The sequence below is a fragment of the Hibiscus syriacus genome, unplaced genomic scaffold (genome assembly GCF_006381635.1).
Source record: "Hibiscus syriacus cultivar Baekdansim isolate YM2019G1 unplaced genomic scaffold, ASM638163v2 tig00117009_pilon, whole genome shotgun sequence".
Lineage (NCBI taxonomy): Eukaryota > Viridiplantae > Streptophyta > Magnoliopsida > Malvales > Malvaceae > Hibiscus > Hibiscus syriacus.
In genome coordinates this window covers 16,581-39,336 of record NW_024063521.1, presented here as the reverse complement: position 1 = coordinate 39,336, position 22,756 = coordinate 16,581, and the positions used below count along the sequence as shown (strand labels likewise).

General features: G+C 34.2%; 1 pseudogene; it reads left to right on the top strand.

The window, feature by feature from the left end:
- Positions 1–764: 764 nt before the first annotated feature.
- LOC120195175 overlaps positions 765–22,756 on the top strand; it is a 35,694-nt pseudogene continuing 13,702 nt past the window's right edge.

Genomic DNA, 22,756 nt, shown 5'->3' with positions numbered 1-22,756 from the left:
TGGAGTACTCACTTCTTTCAAATTTATTTAATGACTTTGTCAAAATTAGCCTTTTCTTTCTCAAGGTCATCAATTTTCCTTTGATGATATTCATGAACTTTGGAAAAAAATTTTGCAAGTCTAAATTCTTTTTCTCAAAAATATTTAATTGTTCTTGCAAATCCTTGACTTTGCTTTCAAGTTCATTATTATTCTTAGAAAGTGAGTCATTTTCAATTTTCAATTTTGAATTAATCTTTTTGTGTTTTGAAACCATGACTTCACATTAATCTAATTCATCATAGGCATCTTGTAACTCATCAAAAGTATGTGAATTTGAATTAGATGAGTTAGAGGATACCTTTGAATCTTCTTGGATGGCCATGAGGCAAAGGTTGGCTACTTCTTCACGTTCATCGCCGGTGAAGTCTTCATCACTCCATATAGCCACAAAAGCCTTTTTTTCTTGATCCATTCTTCTTTAGAAGAGGACATTCATATTTGACATGTCCCATACTTTGGCATTCATAGTACACCAAGGGACCTTTCTTCTTACTCGATTCATGCTTCCCTTCTTTTCCTTTGAAAGACATGAATTTAGTGAATCTTTTGAAGAGTTTGGTCATATCTTCATCTTTATCCACTTCTTTGTTTGATTCTTGATTACTCTCATTAGTGGATTTGAAGGCAATTCTAACCTCCTCTTTTTTTTTTTCTTTTCTTTTTCTTCCTTCTTCAGTTGAAGTTTTACTTCATGAGTGAGTAATGAGCTAACAAGCACATTGATGGTGTATAACTCCAAGTCATTGGCTTCTTCGATGGCATTAGCTTTGCCTTCCCAAGATGAAGGTAATGAGGCAAGCATTTTTCTCATAATCTCTTCATTAGGATAAATCTTCACAAAGTTATTCAAGTCATTTTTTATCATGGTAAACCGATCAAACATTGTTTAATATCTTCATCGAGCTTCATCTTGAAGTTCTTCTAGTTTAGAGTGAGAATGTCAATCTTGGACTTCTTAACTTGACTAGTTTCTTCATGGGTCACCTCTAACTTGTCCCATTTCTTCTTAGCATTAGAGCATGAAGATACTCTACTATATTCGTCCATATCAAGAGCACAAAAGAGGATATGCATGGTTTTGTCATTGAGTTGTGCAAGCATCATATCTTCAGTTGTCGAATCCTTTTGGTTCTTTGGAAAAACAGGAGAACCGTCAACGATGGCATCTCAAATCTCAAGCTCAGTGACTTTGATTAACAACATCATCCTATTTTTCTTATAGGAATAATTTGCATCATTGAAGTAGGGTGGCCTAGTGATAGAGTGCATATCCTCAATATAGTATAAGCCGAAAGTCGAAGTAATCTTTATCGATTGAATGTAGAAATTGATAGAGCTCTCCTAGGATCTTCTCAAGGTTGTTAGACCATCGATAGAGACCCACTCTAATAATAATTGTTAGCTTTATCGATTAACCGAAAATCGCCAAGAGGGGTGAATTGGCCTTTGAAAAATTTGTGTTGGAAGCAATTGAAAATAAAAACTTTGTACAACAATTTAGAATTATTCGACTTCTAAACTAAGTCTACATCCACTATCTTATCTATTCACACTAAGAATTTCTCAAATACACTAGATTTACGAACCTTTATGGATAAGGTGTAACCTTATAACTCCCTCAAGAATTATACCCCAAATTCTTGAGAACACACTCTCCCAAATGGTAATTACAAAGTTAGAAAACAAAATATAAACCTCACAAATACAAATGTGTTTGCACAAATTAAGCAAAGAAAAAATGTGTTTGCACAAATTAAGCACTCACCAAAAATCACACTTGAGTAAATTTAACAATGTAGCTCACAAGTGTGTATAAAAAATTTGACTATTTTGCTCTAAAACACTATTAAAGATGGTTTGATCTTGCAATTCACTTTCTTGTTATTCTCCATTTGAATAGTCTCTTTTATGTCTTCTAACACCAATCTAGTCGTTTGGAGTTGTTGAAGAATGAATAGAGTCATTGGATTCATTAATTTTAAGCATTTAATGCTCACCTGCACATTTGGTCTCAATACCAAGTGGTTGGTCTTAAGACCGAGGCTTCCAACGGTAAAACATATAGTCGTTAAGTCATCAGTATCAATATTGTTTGAACCATTATTGATACCCACATATCGATTTTGAGAATGAGGCCTTGGTATCGATACCAAAAAGTCTTCTAGAATTTTGGTATCGAGACTACCTTAGTAGTCTCGAGACTTAAAGGTGTTTTAGCTAAAATTTAAGTATTTTGAGCTTTAAAACGATATTTATAAAATGTGGATTAACTCAAAACCAATTGAGATTATTTTTCACACTGAAAAATGCTTTAAACTTGTTTATGGCAAATTATTTATAATTTTATGAAATGCAAATTTTAACGACTTAAAATAATAAAATAATCATTTTATATCAAAAATCAAAAACTTAGTTCAACACTTATGTTATTACACAATTATTAAGGTTACCACTTGTATTCTTATGGAAGAGTGTCCCCTCTTAAAGAAACTTACCTATTTTCCCTATTCGACTAATATTATTGTCTACAAATTCTCGTGGGTATCGATACTCCACCTCGGGTATCGGTACTCCCCTTCACAATGGCATCGATACTCCCCTAAATATTGGTACCAAACTTACCTTCGATGTTTGGAAATTATTCTCATTATCAATACCCACTTGGGAGTATCAAAAATCACCCTCCTTAGTATCGATACTCCCTTGAGTATCGATACCAAAATTGCACTCGATAATTTGAAAAATACCCCATTATCAATATCCCTATGGGGAGTATCGACACTATCCCTTTGGTATTGATACTCACATGAGTACCGATACCAAAATTAGATGTTGGAATCCAATTTGGTCCGAGTATCGATACCATACAAGTAGTATCAATAATTCTTATTGTGTATTGATATCTCCTCCCAAACTCTTGAAATTTTACTTTTCCAAGATGGGAAGTATCGGTACTATTGTTCTAGTACCGATACTCTCTACTTAAAAGCCTTGTTTCAATCTTCCAAAGGCCCCAAATCAATCCTAAAATGTCTCTAAGGTCCCCCCAAGTGATATTTAAAGCTTATTTAGTACTTAAGGAACATGAAAGGCCATTACTTTAAAAAAGAACAACAACAAATAATGTTTTCATGCTTTAAACCCCACCCAAGTGCACACAATGTCTTATACTCCCAAACATGCATCAAAGCTATACATGCTTATGTACAAGCAGTAAGCTAAGGTTAGAAGTATGTTACCTTGCACCTAAGAGTTGTAGGGAACCTCAAGCTCACCCAAGTACCTCGTTTCTTTTGCTTTTAGGTTTTGAGCTCTCACCAACTTTTTTCTCTAATCAAGGCAAGACAAATGAGTTACTAACTCATCTAGCTTAGGTTGAAGTGTTGAAATAATTTTTAATTTTTTTAAATAACACAAGTTTAATTTTTAAATTTTAATTAAAGAATTTGATTTAAAAATCTCGCTTCAAAAAATTTGGTGTTTCCTTTTTAAAGTAAAAAGCGTATGGTTCGAGGATCACCACCAATTCTTTATTAGGATGTGATTAGGCACCCAAAAAAATATTTTTCATTTTAATAAAAATATTAATTTTAATTAAAAAAACAAATTTACAGTCTGCGTACTAGAAAATTGAGTTCGGGAGTCAATTACGTGTGGGAAGGATTAGCACCCCCACAGCGCCCTAAATCAGTACCTAGTGGATTAATTAATTATCTATGCAATGAAATTTACAAGTTTGAATTTAATTTAGTTTAAGATCCCTTCAAACATTATTCTTTGAATTTTAGAACGAAACATAATAATATTTAATTATTTCCTATCGAGAAGAAACAACCTCTCATACCTTGACATTCAGTTCTTACTCCAATCGAAATAAAGAAATATCACTATCCCCTTTGAAATTCATTACTAATTCAATTTTTAAATGCATGAATAAAATAAAATAAAGATTAATTAAATACAAATCACCAATCCTTTTAGAAAGAATGCGGATGTTCGATTATTTAAAGACGTTGAGATCAAACCTTTTATAAGTTCTAACGATCTTTTCTCGAAGAATTTAAATAGACGAACATTTCTTTTTCTCTCGTTCCCAAGTTTTAAGTGTAGTTGAATTTTTAGGTTTTCACCTGATGGGATAAATTTCATTTTAAAAACATCAGAAGTAACCTTCTTATACGTTAAGACAGTCACTTCACGACAATCGTAAAATAAAATGGTATTACCCTTAATCCAATTATTTGAATTGAGTCAACTGATGCTTCTGAGGTATCATACATATTATGAAAAACTTATGTCATGTGATTCGTAAATAAATCATTCGCATAATCGCACATATGTAAACATATCACCATGTAAAACAAATATATATACAACTAATTAAAGAATGCAACTTCCTAACAAGTGACTAAATTAAAAGAAATCTAAATGTAAGGACTAAATCTAAAAGATAAAGTAATCTAAATATGTTAAAATGAAAAATACAAAATTAATTAATAATCATGACTAAAATTTTAACAAACGAATTAGAAAAAGATTAATCAATAATATAATTAATCTAAAGACTAAATTAAAGTCATCAACAAAATTCAATGACCCAATTTAAATACAAGCTTAGAATAGGGACTAAATTAAAACTTAAAGAATAATTTAGGGACCTAATTTTTAATACAATGAAACAATTCAGCATGGAGAAAACAATTAGCATAAATCAATATCAAGCATAAATAAATTAGAAATATGGCAGGGACCAGAATACAAAAACACGCCTAAACTAAAGACAATTTTTCACTTTTTTTCACACCTGGTAATTACTACTATTCACAAAAATGATAAAAACACTCAATAAGGACAACACATTCAAATTAACTAAAAATAATGGTTTAGGGGTATGAGCGAGAATACCCTAAAAGTAAACACTTAAAACATAAAAATGGGAAATAACATGATTAATGCTTGAACATTCAAAGTAAATCATGAAATCAAAGAAGCTAGGGACTAATCTTAAAAAACATGCGCAAAGTATTAGGGATCTATACGCAATTAGCCCTCAAACTTCAATAAAAGATTCACCTTTTCTTTTCTTTTTTCAAATGAAAACCCTAATCTAAAAAAAGCTTCTTTTTATCTCAAACTTTCCCCTCACCATGTGGCCACTGACCACCGTCAGACGCTAGTGTCTACTCCATTCATCGATCACTACCAGAAACGGTCAAGAAGGCCAAAACTAAATCAAAATTATCGCCTTTTTTTAAAAGCCTCCCTCACCCTTTCTTTTCTCTCTTGACGAAACCCCCAAAGAGCACGAACGCCGCTCACGCCGCCATAGATTGGCACCAGCCTCCCCTCTGACCACCACCAACGGTGGTCAAGTAAACTCTAGCCTGGCAAAACGAAAACTAAAGTGTCTCTTTTTTGTCTAAACCCCTACAATCGAGTGCCTAGAAGAACAAACCAACCCTAACATGGCCAAAGGCCTCGACTTTCCCACTTCCGACACTATGACTCTTCAACTACCCCGTGAACAACCCCAACTCTTGTGAAGACCTAAACACAACAAGTTAAGCTAGATCAAGACCCTTCTTTTCTTATTTTGTTTTGAAAAAATGAAAAAAAAAATACAAAAATGGCAACTATTTTTTATTCGAAATAGGTATAGAAAATACCTTAAAAAGTGAAAAAAAGGTTTTTCATTGCTTGTACTGCTTTCTGTAACAACGGAGGAGAAAATATACTTGTATTATATTGAATCAAAAATGGGGAAGACCCCTTACAAGATTCTCTAGTTTTTCGAATGGGAGGGAGAGGATTTTTACTATGGGTTCGAATGGTGAAGAAAAAATGTCGATCCCCTTTTCTTTTCGAATGGGGGTTTATATTCACTCTACCCACAATTATAAATCGGCCCCTTTTTGTTTGGTTGTATGCATTGCTTTTGCAGATGGAGGAGCTCGGTGTTGTCATGGCAAGGAGCGGAGCTGCTGGGACCACTACTCGTGCCCTTGACTACTGGAAGAGTACTGCTAGCGTGGCCATTCATGTGGAAGTCTTGGTTGCTGATGAGGACGCGCGTGGCTTGCTGTGGAGAGGGTACCAGATTCGGTGGCTACTAGAGAGTTGTTGGTGCTGGCGAAGGACCACTGTTGGCATGACAATTCACGTGGAAGTCTAGGCTTGTCCATGCCTTTCATCAATTTTGTTTTGTTGTGATGAAAATCCCCTTCCAGTACCCTCTGTAAGAGCAGAGGGGTATAACACATCGCACAAACGAAGAAGGAACACCTCAAGGGAACGAGTAGAGCTTAGCCTTGGACGAGGATAATTTGTTACTACTGGAGGGGTGCTGATTTGGGAATACCTACAGCATTGAAACAGTTCTATCTCGTGAAATGGACGGCCGAGAGACTGCTGACTTCCCATGGGCTACACGTACGACTTTGGGGGCGTCTGGACTGTTGTTTTGGTTTCCACGGCCGGATCATTTGATTATGAAATGGGCTTGGGAATGTTGGGTTTTGTTTAATGGGTATGAGAATTTGTGTGGGTATTTGTTTGATGTATTTGCATGGTTGTAAATGGACTTGAACATTGGATATTTAATTTGGACCCTTTTAATTTGGGTTGAATTTGAATTTAAGTTTGGAAACCCAAAATAAATATGTATGATCACCAAATCCACATAGGTAACTATTTGGAATTTCTCAAAACCCTTGAACTATTTTCCATCCCGAAGCCACTTGAAGCAAATTGACGATATTACGCAAACGTCTTTAAATTGATCATCAATCGCATTTAATAATTTAAATCATTTGGACAAAATTAGTATTACAGTTGCACATCTATGCTTGTTATTGTGGAAACAAGAATGAAGCAAAGACAAATAATGGCATAATTTTGTTTCGTTTGACTGAAACTCCATCTTCTCTGCACCAACATTTTTAATATTTTAACAACTTGTTCCTTCGCTCTTCAACCGAATGATCTGCTCTTTTCGAATCGGAATATCTTTTGCTAGGTCTATCCCAATCTGCAGATCTTAGTCCTTTCAATTGATCGATCAACTCCTCTATATTCAAAATCTTCTCTATTAACTTGCCACAATCTCTCATGTGGTGGCGAACCTGCAAAATACATAATTACCATTAATTAGCACATTTGAAGGTTTGTTTTTTTTATTTAATTTCTTTCTTCCTTCTCTTTTTTCTCTTTCTATTTTTCACTTCATTTTTCTTTCTCTCTTTTTTCTCTCCATTTTTCTTTTCTTTTCTCTTTTTTTAATTAAATGAGAAACTTTGAAAATCGCTTTCTCATTCTCTTACAAATACCATATGAAAGCATCTTGCCCAAACGTCTTATAGATGGCCTGAATGACTTATCACCTTGCTCGAAAGAATGAAAGATGACCCGAAAGAATTAATCATCATGCTTGAAAGGCTTACTGATGGCCCAAAGGACTTACCGATTTTGGAAATAGTTTACTAGGTAAGAAACTTTGAAAATAATTTTTTACTTTTCAAAAATTTCATTTTTTGAAAATACCAAATGAGAAACTTTGAAAATTACTTTCTCATTTTTTAAAATTATATGAAAGTATCTTGCCCCAAAGGTCTCATAGATGGCCCGAAGACTTATCATCTTGCTCGAAAGATTGAAAGATGACCCGAATGATTTAATCATCATGATCGAAAGGCTTACTGATGGCCTAAATGACTTACTAGTTTTGGAAATATTTTATTGGGTAAGAAACTTTGGAAATCGCTTTCTTACTTTTCAAATATTTCATTTTCTGAAAATATTAAATGAGAAACTTTGAAAATTGTTTTTCTCATTTTTCACAAACATCATATGAAAGCATCTTGCCCAAAGGTCTTATAGATGGCCCGAAGGACTTATCATCCTGCTCAAAAGAGTGACAGATGACCCGAAGGAATTAATCATCATGCTCGAAAGACTTATTGATAGCCCGAAGGACTTACAAATTTTGGAAATAGCTTACTAGGTAAGAAACTTTGGAAATCACTTTCTTACTCTTCAAAAATTTCATTTTCTAAAAATATTAAATGAGAAACTTTAAAAATCGCTTTCTCATTTTTCAAATTATATAAAAACAACTTAATGGTCGAGTAATATGCCCCACTTCAAAGTAATGCTTTTTCTATGGATTGGGCCCCTATGTTCTTCAGGTTCTGCTTATCTAAACATGATTCCCTGTATTTGAGGTTTGAATTCTAGTTTTCAATTATTGGGATTTTGACATCATGAATCTTCTCTTTTCATTGGAAGATCTGTAAAAACCATGCATTTATGTGTGAAACACGAATGAAATTAAATGTATCAATGTAATTTATTTTCTTTTATGTAAATGATGTTCTCATCAATGCATAAATGTTGATTCAATTTTCCTTTGACTCCAAAGTGGAGAACTCAGTCTTCTTCCACTTGATCACTATTCTTTGGGGTTTACTCAGATATCAGTGTAGCAACTTATGATTTCAATCTTGCATTTTTAAAGAGCCATCTGATCATCTTTTGTCTTTGTGTCTTCTTTGTCTCTTATCTGCATTAAAGTCTCATAAGAAATGTTTCATTTCTCGAATTCTTGTTATGGTTAGAAATATGACCTTGATGCCCATTTTTGTTATTGACTCAATTGCGCTATCAGAGATGTTTTTCCAAGTCTCTCTATAGTTAATTGATGCTCGATTGGTTTGATTTACAAGGTAAGCTCTTCTCAAATTCACGGTGCCCTGACACTCCAAGTTGTGACGCTTATTCTCAATGTCTTTTCTGTCTGAAACTTGTTATCTCAACATGATCTGGGCTTTTGGTCATGCCCCAATATGGGTACTTTCATGACTCATCCATATTTGGGTGCCAAAATTTCATCCTTGACTGGTCTCACTCTTGCATCATTTATCAAAAACTACAAGCCCGCCTTATTAAGGTGATTACCTGCTTCATGATCTACTACTGATGTTGATTATGTCACAACAAAGTACAAGAAGTTTTGTTCTTGAGTCTTTTGATCTTTCAAACTTCATTACTTCGAAATAAAACAAAGAATGTCTTCATTTCTCCAATGTCGTTTATTCTTCTTGTTTTGGCTCTTATTCTTTTCTCTCACTTGTTTATTTGAGGCAGAAAAGTCTCATCATCTTCAAGGACCTCCTTCATTCTCGAGAGATTGTCTTATTTGAAAATATTTTTCTTCCTCTTTCAATTTTCAAAATGTGAAAACGTTTGATGAAGAATTTTTCAAAAGGCTCGCATTGAAACAAATTATAAAACAAGAGTTCATTAAGTATCAAAAAATCAATTACTCTTTTGATTCTTCAAGAATTATATCCCTTTGACAAGTGTCAATATTGATGACAAATTTGAGGTATAGTTTGATTATAGAAAGGTAATGTCTCTCAGGTTAGCCTTTTTATTATAGCATATATAGTTCTTTGATGACCACTGACTTGAGGAAGTGGTTGTTATGTTTATCTTCAAGATATACTTAATGGTTCCAAACTCTCAAGAGACATTTGGGATGTCAGGTGCTTCATCAAGAGATTTTCAAGATCACCTCTTATGTCTTAGTTGCTAAATTTAATATTTGAGCACCCTTTCAAGTTTTCAACTCAAATCCTCCTTTGGCTTCAAGACATCTTTCAAAATTATATGTCTTGAACCCCATTTGTCACTTTTCCTATCATGCATTAAAGATTTTTAGAAAACCTTTTGCAAATAAAAAATTAATCCTGAGAGGCAGAATGAAATATGAAGATAGTCTCTTATGCTTAGAACTTCATGTATGATTAGAATGGACTTTTTAAGCATGTAATGTAGATACGGTTCACGATTATGAAAGAAAGGGATAATAGGCCTAAACAAGTGTTTAAAGGTGATCGAACCAATAATCAATTCATTTGATGCCTTCAATCTTGTTTATCAAATTTGAATCTACTTACCACTTGTCTTTTATTTTCATTCTTTTTTGGATCCCTCTATACTACCCATTTTTTGGATTTTCACCCTAGATTTCATCTCCATTTTCCTATATCTTTGGCATTTCTCGCTCTTCATGTTGAATCTGGATCTTTGAACCATTTCTACTTGATCAACCTGTGGCTTGAGGCTCAATGAGTCACTCATCTTGAAGTAATTGGTTTGTTCTCTTTTTTCTTTTCCTTTTTTTTTTTTTCGAATATTAATTTATTGGATGAGTTTAGGACATCAATTTTTGAGCACCTTCATGCCCTATTTATTTCTTGCATTTAAAACTTCTTTCATTGTTCTCGACTTGATTTGATCTCCGCACTTGTACTTGGTCTACCTTGATGTGTCTTGTTATTTTCACTTGATTTCACAAGGGCTTACCCCTGTAATAAAACCTACATTGATGGTCTTCACTCATGTGAGCATATTTCCTTCACCTTTCCCACCAATGTGTAGGGTGATCCTTGGTTAGGGTTGAATCAGAAGGAAAATAATTTAGGCTTAAATGAAGACAACAAGGGATATTTTTTTCTCCTTTTGTGAATGGATATTGAAAGAATTCATTCATCATTTGACACATAGAAATCCTTTCAAAAATAGGTATCCTCAGGGGGATGAATATTCAAGATTAACTTTTATTTACATGAAAACAATGTAATTAATACATGATAAAATTATCAATGCCATTTCCTTTATTTCTTCTTCTTGCTTCGAGCATGGTATAATCTGATTATTTGAGAGCTTATCTTCAAAAGTTAATTTATAATACCCTATCTCATCTCTTCTTGTAGGAAGATTCACACACAAAGTTTTTACTTAAGGCATTCAGGTTTTATTGGTATAAAAATGAGGGTGTTATGTCTGAGAAGAAGATGATGATGTGACCCTATTGCCTCAAATAGAGTTAAGGGTATGATTTTGAGTGCCTCAAAGAGAGGTAATGTTATGAATTTGGTGACTCAGATAGATGTAGTGTCAAAATTTGGTTTTGGTATTAACCATTAATTATTTAAGGTAAAATATTTGAGTAATTGGGCTTTTGGCTTTGGACGGGATATGAAAGGTCTAATTTTGTCGCTTTCCAAAGATTTATAATTCTTGAAAAATTAAAATAATCTTAATTCATTTGATACTCAAAGAACTAACATATTGAAAATTTAATTCGTTGTTCGTAACCTTAAAAAGTAGCATAAGTTCAATCACAAAACATTTTCACAAAATATTTATGTAAAAAAAGAAAGAACAAAACAAAATAAAACAAGACAATGCAAGTGAAATAAAGCTTCATGGATGAAATGATCTCTTCATAATTAGGATGCCCCAAATTATTCATCTAATCTAGTGACACTTGACTCGATATGATGCCATATATTGTGCTTTGATGCCCTACTCGATTTCGTCATCCACTGATCGACCAATTCTTGGTCAATGTTCCATTTTCAACAAGCATTTCTATCTCCTTTAACAGCAACCTATAATTCCCCGTAGAATGCCCAGATGCCCCCACGTAGAAATCACAGACACTATCTTGATCATAGATATGGGCAGAAGGGTTTGGTGGCACTTTTTTTAGCCTCAGTGTGAGGTATTGACCTTTTATCAAATGGGGATATAGATCTGAGATAGAGGTTTGGAACAACTTCAAAGTACTTCTTAATCGTGAGACTTTCTTTGGTTGGTTTAAACGACTAACTGCTCTTTTTCTTTTGCAGCTATGGGGGCTCTAGACATGACATTCATTCACCTCATCAACTTTCGCTTCATGGTCAGTTGGGCTTTTGGAAGTGACTTTCAAGCTTCCTTTTTTAATTGCATTTTCAATTAAATCCTCATCTTTCACAAAATCCTCGAAGTCCTTTGTTGAATTTGCCAGCATTAACTCAAAGAAAGGATCTGGAAGAGAATTATGAAACATGTATGATATTTCTTCTTCTAATATGGGAGGTTGAACTTGTGCTGCCACCCCTCTCCATCTTAGGAAATATTCCTTAAAGCTTTCAATAGCTTTCATCATTATTCTTTGAAGATCTTGATGTTTTGGGCTAAGCCTTTAACATATCGATATTACCCCAGAAAGGCATCAACTAGATCAACCTACATCTTGATATGCTCTTTGTTCAAATTGTTATAACATACATAACTGGCCCAGCAAGACTATCATGGATGTAATGAATCAAATATTATCATCATTTAAATACTTCCATCTCTCTACAAAATATTTTTAGGTGAATTAGGGCACAACTGGTGCCATCATATTTCTCAAAATTAGGCACCCAAAATTCATGTGGGATGACCAAATCAGGGACCAGGGTGAGTTCTCTTGCTTCTAGTTCTTTGTGGAAGGCATTAACACTTTTCATAGCTCCAATTACTTCTTCAACCGCTTGCATTTATGTTTAAATTACTTATGATTAATGAGGCTATTCCCTAGGTTCGAGTAGAATGCCCTAGGGTAGGTTATCATTATCAACGCATTAGTTTGATAACATCGATATCTTTATTAGTTATTTTATCTCTATCACTAATCTTGGTTGCCAACACTTGGATCATTTGATTAGATACATCTTGTAGAGGACTTGATGCTTGATTCCCTATATCTTGTTGTAACTCGGTCAACTGCCCTTGCAACTGATAATGTGATTCCTCATTAGATTGCTCCATTGTTTCCATTTATTTGTTCATGATGATGAGGAAGTAGTATGAATGAATGATCTTGGTATTACTGTCACATAACCCTCCATAAGTTATTTTTATGTTTTCATGACTAATACATAAAATGCTTAAATAAACAAATGTGATGCAAATGCATGTAAACAAAAGGTGTTATTCCAGAGTGACCATCTTAAAACAACTTTCATTGAACACAAAGGTTTTGGTAAGTCAAACAAACTTTACATATAAGGAATAGTTTTAACTCCTAATTTCTTTGTCTCTCTCAAAAACCAAGTTAACTTTCTCTCATGCTCGGGTGTTGAGTTGTCAATCTGTTTCAATTATCTTACAAAGCCATCTAAATCAACCAATTTGTGGGCCATATTGCTTCCTTGGGTAATAGCTTATTTCATGAAGTTATCTTTTCCTCCATCTTATGTACTAATTCTCAGAGTTGTAGTTCATTTTTCCTTATAAGAAAGTCTTTGTTGTTACGTAGTTATCATGCAACATTTCTAGAATCATCTATCAGCTTCATCAATGTCTTGTTCTTGGCTCTAGTGGCTTCTATCTCAGCATTATTCTCACACTTGTGGCGCTGATATGAAGTACCCATATTGGCTATAAACATATTCAACATTTGATTTTTGGTTTGAAATCTTCCCAAATCATTAACGGCTATATTACGCCTTTTTTCTACAATATGTAAATCATAAGAGAACTTCTTGGCTCGACCTTCATGCACCTTGTAATTTTTTCTCCATTGTTAAACATCATTTTTTAGTTTAGTGACCCATTTTGCCCACTCCCAGGGGCATTTCCTATACCAACATTTTTAAAGGCTTGACTGGTCCTTTGAAAACCATCACGCGTGGCTTCCATCTTTTTATTTAGTTTATCATTTCCAATCCTCAAATGATGCAGTTGAGCTTTGTACTTTATGAAACATTCTTCCTCATAGATGCCCCCACTGATACCCTTACCTTTGAACACTTTTGGCTTATCTTAACAGGACAATCAGTTATTGATTAGGTCGATCTTTCATCTCGAACTCCAATATTATATGATCCAAAAGATGTTGGACTCGATGCTTGAAGGCGGTGCAATTCTCAATGGAATGTCCTTGAGCTCCAACATGATATTTATAACGAACATAAGGTCATACCAATTTGGATATAGAGGTTGCCAAGGTTTCACATAATGCGGGGTCACCTTTTGGGCTTCTAAAAGCTTATCATATAACTTCTTATATGATATAAGGATAAAATCAAAATGGGAGCCACCTCTCGACTTAGATTGAACTAGAGTCTTAATGTTTATTTCCCTTGACGTTGGGAGTAGACTCTCAAATATCAACGAGTTCTAATTGCATGGCTTCTTTTCATCTTTTTGAACTTCTACAATTGTCACCATTTCCTTGGTGTCTCCAGACAACTTGTTGATATGAATGGAGATTGTGTTTGATTTCTCAATTTAGCTAGGATCAACTTGTTCTAAAGTAGTCCTTGTGCATTTGACACCGCGAGATTGTTTTTGTCGAGCTCTTTCTTTTCCTTTGTAGAAGTCTCTTTTCCTTTGGCCAAAGTAGTTATTATATCCATCATCTTAGACATTTGCTCTCTCATCTCTCTTATCTCCTTTTGCTCTTCGTCAAACATACGATCTTTGGGTGCATAGCTCTCTACTATTCTCGGAGCTTCCTCAAGATGCCATTCCCTAGTTGTGTTATAGTCTACTTGATCATGAAAACTTTGTTCATCATGAAAACCTTTTACTCTGATGGTCACTCATAAAGCAACACCTTTTGATTATGGCATGATCATGCAATACAAGCAAAAACAAAAGTGACATAAAAACAAGTTAGTACAAATAAGATAACAAAACGACAAGAATTATTATAAAAATAATAATAGAAAAAAACAAATAAATTAATAAGCTAATGCAAAACAATAATGCAAAATCACAAGGTGTTAATTCCAAAAGCAACCACCATAAAGCAATCTTCATCAGACCATAAATTCTCCTTACACTAGATAGGCGAGCTTTATTTTCTTTATTTACTTGATCTAGGCCTTTTTCCATGATTTTATGTTGTCTTTATATTCATTGTTGGACTTCTCAAAGTGTTGATCCACTATCTTCTTTTTAATTCACCTATTGTGATTGTTGGATCTCTAGACCTCAATTTTTGTGGGTTTCTTCAAGAGGAAAGCGACCTTGATATCTCGTGAAGGGTCTTCTCATTCTTGACTAGCATCTGACTCTTTAGTATCATCTCAATCTTTGTTCATTTAATAGGAGTCTTTGATCGAATTTGAGCTCTTCTTTCATCGATCAACTTTGTCTGTAAGTCATTGCCCTTACGGATTTGACTACCTTGTTATGGAACTCTTATGTCGATATGAAGACCTAATTTGGTCAATCACTTGCGAATTAACACCTTGTTTGGTTATGATGTGAAAATGCACATGCAAAAAAAAGACAGAGAAAAATATGATAAAACAAAAGAAATTGTTAGTACCACTAAACCAAAAAACATAAAAAAAATTTATGAAAAGAAAAGATCCTACCCAACAAGGTATTTACCTTGACATGCTTTTATACCAGTTCTACCCAGACATGTTTTCTGCCCCCATGCTTTGTTCAACATATATATCCTAACCTCATGTCACCTAATTCGCATGCTTATTCGGAATAAAAGAAACATAGCCACATGATTTCTAGTTCTTATACATTTATTAGAAAAGTAAAATTATACTACAAAAATTAAAAGATGCAAAAAAAGCTTTTCCTAATGTACTCTCCTCACGGGATTCTTAAGGTTTGGATTAGGCTCTACCTAGTTTCGGATTCTAGGTTCAATATATGATGGGTTTGGCTCTAAAGTAAAAGGTTCTTGAAGTGTCCTTATCGTTGCCCCCTTGGGTTGCCAAACCCTCAATCCTGACCCATCACAGGCTTTCGGATTGAGTTCAATTCGAGGGAATACACCTCCTTATGTCCATATCGAGGTGAAAATCATCACGAGGACCATAAGGCATTAGATCCAGGAGTGATTCACTATCCCGTATGGAGGTGAAAACCACACGAGGGAGTAGTTTCTCACTCCTACTTAAATAGGATGGAGCAGGGTTTTAGCTCATGTTATGATAATGCAAGTGCACAGTGTGTGAGGAAAAGCAAAAAACACACAATCACACAACATACAAACTCATTCCTCAAATCCAAAAAATGTACAATAAATCTAAACACATTAGCAAACAAATTAGTATAACTATTCAGTGGTTAATCAAATTGCAAACAAAAATTTATTTAAAATCAAACAAGGAATCAAAACCGAAGTAGAACAAACTTATAATTTTTATTTGCAAAGACAATTAACTAATTGACTATCGGCTCGACTCTCTAAAAAAAAGTCCCCAGCAGAGTAGCCAAGCTGTCGAAATTGTTTTTGTTTTAAAAAACACAACAACTTTAATTTTTTTTATTTTTAATTAAAGATGTGATTTTTTTTTTAAAATATGGCTTCGAATGTTGTTTCGTTTATAAAGAAAAAAAAAGAATGGTTCAAGAAGTCGCCACCAAACTTTGATTAGGGTGTGATTGGGCACCCAAAAATATATTTTCATTTTAATAAAAGTATTAATTTTAATTAAAATAATAAATTTATGGTCTGCATACCAGAAAATTGAGTTCGGGAGTAGATTACGCGTGGGGAAGGATTAGCACCCCCACAGTGCCTTAAATCGGTACCTAGTCGATTAATTAATTGTCTTTGCAATGAAATCTACAAGTTCAAATTCAATTTAGTTTAAGATAACTTCAAACATTATTCCTTGAATTTTAGAACGAAACATAATAATATTTAATTATTTCCTATCGAGAAGAAAAGACCTCTCATACCTTGAGACATTCAGTTCTTACTCCAATCGAAATAAAAAAATATCTTTATCCCCTTTAAAAAATCATTACTAATTCAATTTTCAAATGCATGAATAAAATAAAATAAAAATTAATTAAATAAAAATTATCAATCCTTTTAGAAAGAAGGATGTTCGATTATTTAAAGACGTCGAGATCGGACTTTTTATAAGTTCTAACGATCTTTTCTCAAAGAATTTAAATAGATTAATATTTCTTTTTCTTTTCTTTTTCTCTCATTCCCAAGTTTTAAGTGTAGTCAAATTTTTAGGTCTTCACTTGACGGGATACGATTTCATTTTAAAAACATCGAATGTAACATTTTTATACGTTAAGATAGTCACTTCACGATAATTGTAAAATAAAATGGTATTACCCTTAATCCAATTATTTGAATCCAATCGAGTAATGCTTGTGAGGGTATCATACATATTATGCAAAATGATGTCATGTGATTCGTAAATAAATCATTTGCGTACTCGCACATATGTAACATATCAACATTCAAAACAAATATATATAACTAATTAAAAAAGGTAACTACCTAACAAGGGACTAAATTTAAAGAAATCTAAATGTAAGGACTAAATCTAAAATATAAAGTAATCTAAATATGCTAAAATAAAAAATACAAATTTAATTAATAATCATGAATAAAAGTTTAACAAACTAATTAGAAAAAGGTTAATCAATAATATAATTAATCTAAGGACTAAATTAAAGTCAACAACAAAATTCAAGGACCAAATTTAAAAATGACCATAAAAACTCAAAATATGGACTAAATTAAAACTAACATAATAATTCAAGGACCTAATTTTAATTTAGGGACCATAATACAAAAACACGCCTAACTAGAGGGACTAGCGCACAATTTTTCGCTTTTTTCACACTTGGTAATTACTAATATTCACAAGAATGAGAAAAACACTCAATAAGGACAACACATTTGAATTAACTAAAAACAAAACAAAACAAATGACCAAAATGAGAAAACATGGCAATGATTCAGGGGTATGAGCGAGAATATCCTAAAAGTAAACACTTAAAACATAAAAACGGAAAATAGCATGATTAGTGCTTGAACATTCAAAGTAAATCCCGAAATCAAGGAATCTAGGTACTAACCTGAAAAACATGCGCAAAGTATTGGATCTAAACGCAATTAGCCCTCAAACTTAAAAATAAGTCTCACATTTTCTTTTTTTTAAATAAAAACCCTAATTAAAAAAAAAAGCTTCTTTTTCTCTCAACTCCCCCTCACCATGCGGCCGCTGACCACCGTCACACACCGGTGTCTACTGTATTCACCGGTCACTACCAGAAACGGCCGATAAGGCCAAAACTAAACCAAAGTTATTCCTTTTTTTTAAAAGCCTCCCTCACCCTTTCTTTTATCTCTTAACCATAACCCCCAAAGAGCACGGTCGCTGCTCACGTCGCCATAGATTGGAACTAGCCTCCCCTCCGACCACCACCAACGGTGGTCGGGTAAACTCTAGCCTGGCCAAACGAAAACTAAAGTGTCTTTTTTTTGTCTAAACCCCTACAACCGAGTGTTTAGAAGCTCAAACCGACCCCTAACATGGATGTAGGCCTCGACTTTCCAACTTGCAGCAACGTTACGACTTTTCGACTACCTCGTGAACAACTCCGACTCTGGAGAAGACCCAAACACAGCAAGGTAAGCTAGATCAAGACCCTTCTTTTCTTATTTTGTTTCGAAAATAATGGGAAAAAAAAAGAATACAAAAATGGCCAACGAATCGGTTCATAGACCCTCGGGTCAACTCATACTCGTTGACTCGAAATCTAGGGCATATTAGATATTGTTTCTTTATTTTTAATAGATAGCAGGATCGATCTAGAATCTAGATATGCAACACTCTAAATACGGTCTTCAGATTCCGGTAGGTCATCATGATTATACTCATAATGCAATTTCCTCTAATATTGCTTCAAATTTAATTACCTCGAAATCCTAGCTTTGAATTTTCTAAATAAGCTTCCAAGTCCTTTGTGCAGCCTTTTTCACTCAGTTCGGCCCTTCAAAAATCAAAAATTAAATTTACATATCATTAATCAATAAAAGAAGGACTTAATCATAAAAGTGAAAGTTGATAGGACCAATTTATCAATTTTCTTATAACATAAGAGACCAAATTGAATAAATATAATAACATGAATGATACAAAAGAATTATCCATTTCCAATAAAAAAAATATACAGATATTCATCATAACTTTAGCCTCATTCGAATGCCCTGAAACTAAGCAAATATGAACCTTGTTATGGGGCCCACCAATCTTTTTACGCTCAACTAATGATCTACGTGAATTTTAAAAGTTGAACCTAAATTAATGTAGCTCATAATACGCTTATCATATCATTATAGGTCAACCCACATTGCTTTCCTCCACAATAGTGGAGTTTCTAATGAAATGTTTTTTTTTATTACCTACAAGAGAATATATATTTCAAAGATTCTAAATCGTTTAATAATAAAATATTTATATACTCTTGTAGAATCATGTTCAAACTCAAATCTTTAATGGATAATAACAACTTTTTAATCATTGATATCACTTAATTTGTGATTCTGCTAAAATGTTAGATCTATTAATGTGTGATGTAAACATTGACCCAGGAGACATACTAGTAAGCAAAGGTTATTAATTTTTTTATTAATTTAGGGTAAGTATAAGGTAATAATATTTGTTTAAAGATAACTCTCAACCACTTAATATTGAACGCTTATTCCTCTGACATTCATGGTGTACGAACCCAAAACCTCAAAAAATAACAACAATTATCTTACTATTGAAGTCATTTGGTTCGTTTAACATATATTATTCTTTGAATCTAAAGAGTAACAAAATTGACCCCACCTAAGATTTATTTTTACTATATATGCACATATTAAAGATATTTCTATTTGAAATTTGACAATGACCCCTTTATTTTCTATGCCAAAGATATTTCTACTTGAAATTTGACAATGACCACTTTATTTTCTATGCCAATAGTGGGAACTATACCCACCCGTGACCCGTTTATTATTATTATCATCATCATTATCATTATAATTATAATTATTTTAAGAGAAAATAACCTCAGTGACCAAAAAACCCATATAATATACGATTTTAACCAATTTTTTCCGGATTTGCCAAAATGACCAACAAAATCGCAATGCGATCGCTAATTCGCAACGCGATCTCCATTATCGCAAATTCGCGTTGCATTTCGCGTTGCGATAGTTGGAAATCGCATTGCGATGGTATACAGTGTCGTTGCGATTTTCCCAATTCGCAATGCGAATAAGTAAATCGCAACGCGAATTGGGAAAATCGCAATGCGATACTTACTATCGCAATGCGATAATACAAAATCGCAACGAGATACTGACTTTCGCAACGCGATTTACATAGCGCCATTCGTAATAACGCGCATTTTTTTTTTCAAATTCCAAACACGAATTTTTTCTTAATAACTCGGAAACTGAACCGTCCACAATAATCGCAACTCATAACCTCAAACCCAAAAACACAACACTCAGTCCCATCTCCATCTCTCACTCTCTACGGCGAAATCCGTCCTCATCTCCGAAGATTTCCGTCCCCATCGCCGGCGAAATCCCTCACAACCATTCACAGTCAAAAATCCCTCACAATCATTCAGAAATGGAAAATCAACCTCCGAGGGTTAGTTTTTTTTATTTTTATTTTGAAATTTTTGCATTATTTTAGGTTTTCATATTGAGATTGATGATAAGTTTACTGGTAATTTCAATAATAGATTAACCATTTCACTTAGATTTCTTATTAAATTCATTCGATTGCTGCCAATACTGCTAAACTGTTTGGCCTGTGAAGTTAGTATTTGTCTTTGCTTTGTCTTTTGGTTGAAGTAATGCAGAAGAAGAATAGTTTCGAGAATGAAAATCGCAACGCGGAAATAACTATCGCAACGAGATAATCGCAATGCGAAATAAAAATCGCAACGCGAAACCAAAATCGCATTGCGATTTTCATTTCGCGTTGCGATTTTCATTTCGCGTAGCGATTTTCATTTCGCGTTGCGATTTTTATTTTGCGGTTGCGATTTTCATTTCGCGTTGCGATTGTCTGGTCGCGATAGTCATTTCGCGTTGCGATTCTCTCGTTGCGATAGTCATTTCCGCGTTGCGATTCTCATTATCTCGTTGCGATTTTCATTTCAACCAAAAGACAAAAACAGTGTTGCAAATTTTAGTTTCAAGAATAAACTACTATTTATGTTTATTGTTTTGTTTTTGGTATATCTTGACAGTGTAATTTTTGGTATATCTAACTTGGTATGTTTATTGTTTTTTTGTAGAAATTTTTTTCGGCTTCATTGACATTAAGGAATAAAGTTAGCCTAGCCACTACAATTGCTTCGAAGCTTTCACCTGCACAAAGAAAATTGTTTGAAGAAACCTGCTTCGGGCCATGGCTGAGAGTACAGCATCCGGGTGGAGATGCTAGTTTGACCCATTTGTGGCTTCAGACCATGACTAGCGATCTACCCGACAGTATACAACGTGGTGAGGAAGAGATATGGTTCATTTTCCACCGGCGTATACTTGTTTTGGGCGGAAGGAGTTCTTCTTAATCACTGGTCTACGATTCGGACACGATGATGTAGGCCGGTACACTGTCATATCACCCGCCCATCATGGTTATCCAGGGTTTTTCCTGATGAGTCAATAGAGAAGCCGAACTTACACGTCGACGACATGAAGAAATTGTTTAATAAGAAAGATGGTTTTACTCGGATGAATGACGTCGATGTTGTTCGAGTATGCCTTCTACTACTTTTGTATGCCGGCTTTTTAGGCAGAGAGGCCAGACAACCTATTCCTCAGGAGCTAATATTATTGGTAGAGGACCTAAATGCATGGAATCTGTTTCCGTGGGTTCGTATATATGGAAAGCTACCTGGACTAAGTTGTCGTCTGCCTTTGATGACCGCAAAAGTTTGCGGGGCGATGGGTCGAAATACACTTTGTCAGGCTTTGTTTGGGCCTTTAAGGTAAGAATTTCTATATAATGTTTTCAAAAATAATTAATTATTTAACAATTACTAATGTTTGTTATTATATTGTTTGTAGATTTGGATATTCGAGGCTTTCCCCAGCATGCGGACATATGCATTAAAATCCTCAGATGATATTCCTAGGGCTATTTCCTGGAAGAGGAAACGTATGTTGGATTGGGAAGACTTAATACCATATGCGATAATAAATAATGTAAGTTAACACAAATACTATCATATATAAACAAGTTATTAATAGTAGACGTTTAACTTTGTTTTAGTTTTTATATTTTTAGGAGGCCAACACTCCATTAATGAGACTGACACCCACGGAGGGTGAGCTTGCCACTGATTGGTGGCAAGCTAGTAAGCGTTTTTTTGATGGCACGAATGATGAGCAGCCTCCACTTCCTCCACTTCGAGAGCCATCACCTCACCCAGAGCCATCACCTGATCGACCCGACTATACACCTCTACAACGAGAGCCATCACCTATCCCGTCACATCATCGAGTCTCTTCTCCACCATCACCTCATGATAGGCAACCGAAAAAGATGCCACGACTTCTATCTCCCTGTTCTCCACCTCCACGGGATGAGTCAAGGGAGTTACGTGATGAGGTCAATGCCTTGCGTGAGGAGATCGGTACTCTACGCGATAACGATGGTGCATGGCGTGTGGAGGTGTCTACTTTACGTGGTGAGGTTGCCGCTCTACGTGAGATGGTAGTATCGTTGCAGAATGAGGTTCATACTCTACGCAACGAGGTAAGTTTAAGATTTTCCATATTTAACTTGATGATAAATTTACTCGTAATTTCACTTAAATTAACCATTTCACTTAGATTGCTTAGTAAATTTATTCGGTTGCTGCCAAAACTGCTAAACTTTTTACTTTAACACTGTGAAGTTAGTATTTGTCTTTGTTTGGTCTTTTGGTTGAAAGTTTGAAATATATTTATCTTTGTTTTCACTGTTTAAATATCATGTCTGTTTATTTACTGATATTTGTATTTTTATTTAGCGGACCGATAAGGTGGATGCTTTACGTCGGGTTTTTCTTGCACGACAGAGTTCACGCATCAGACGGCGTGCACGTG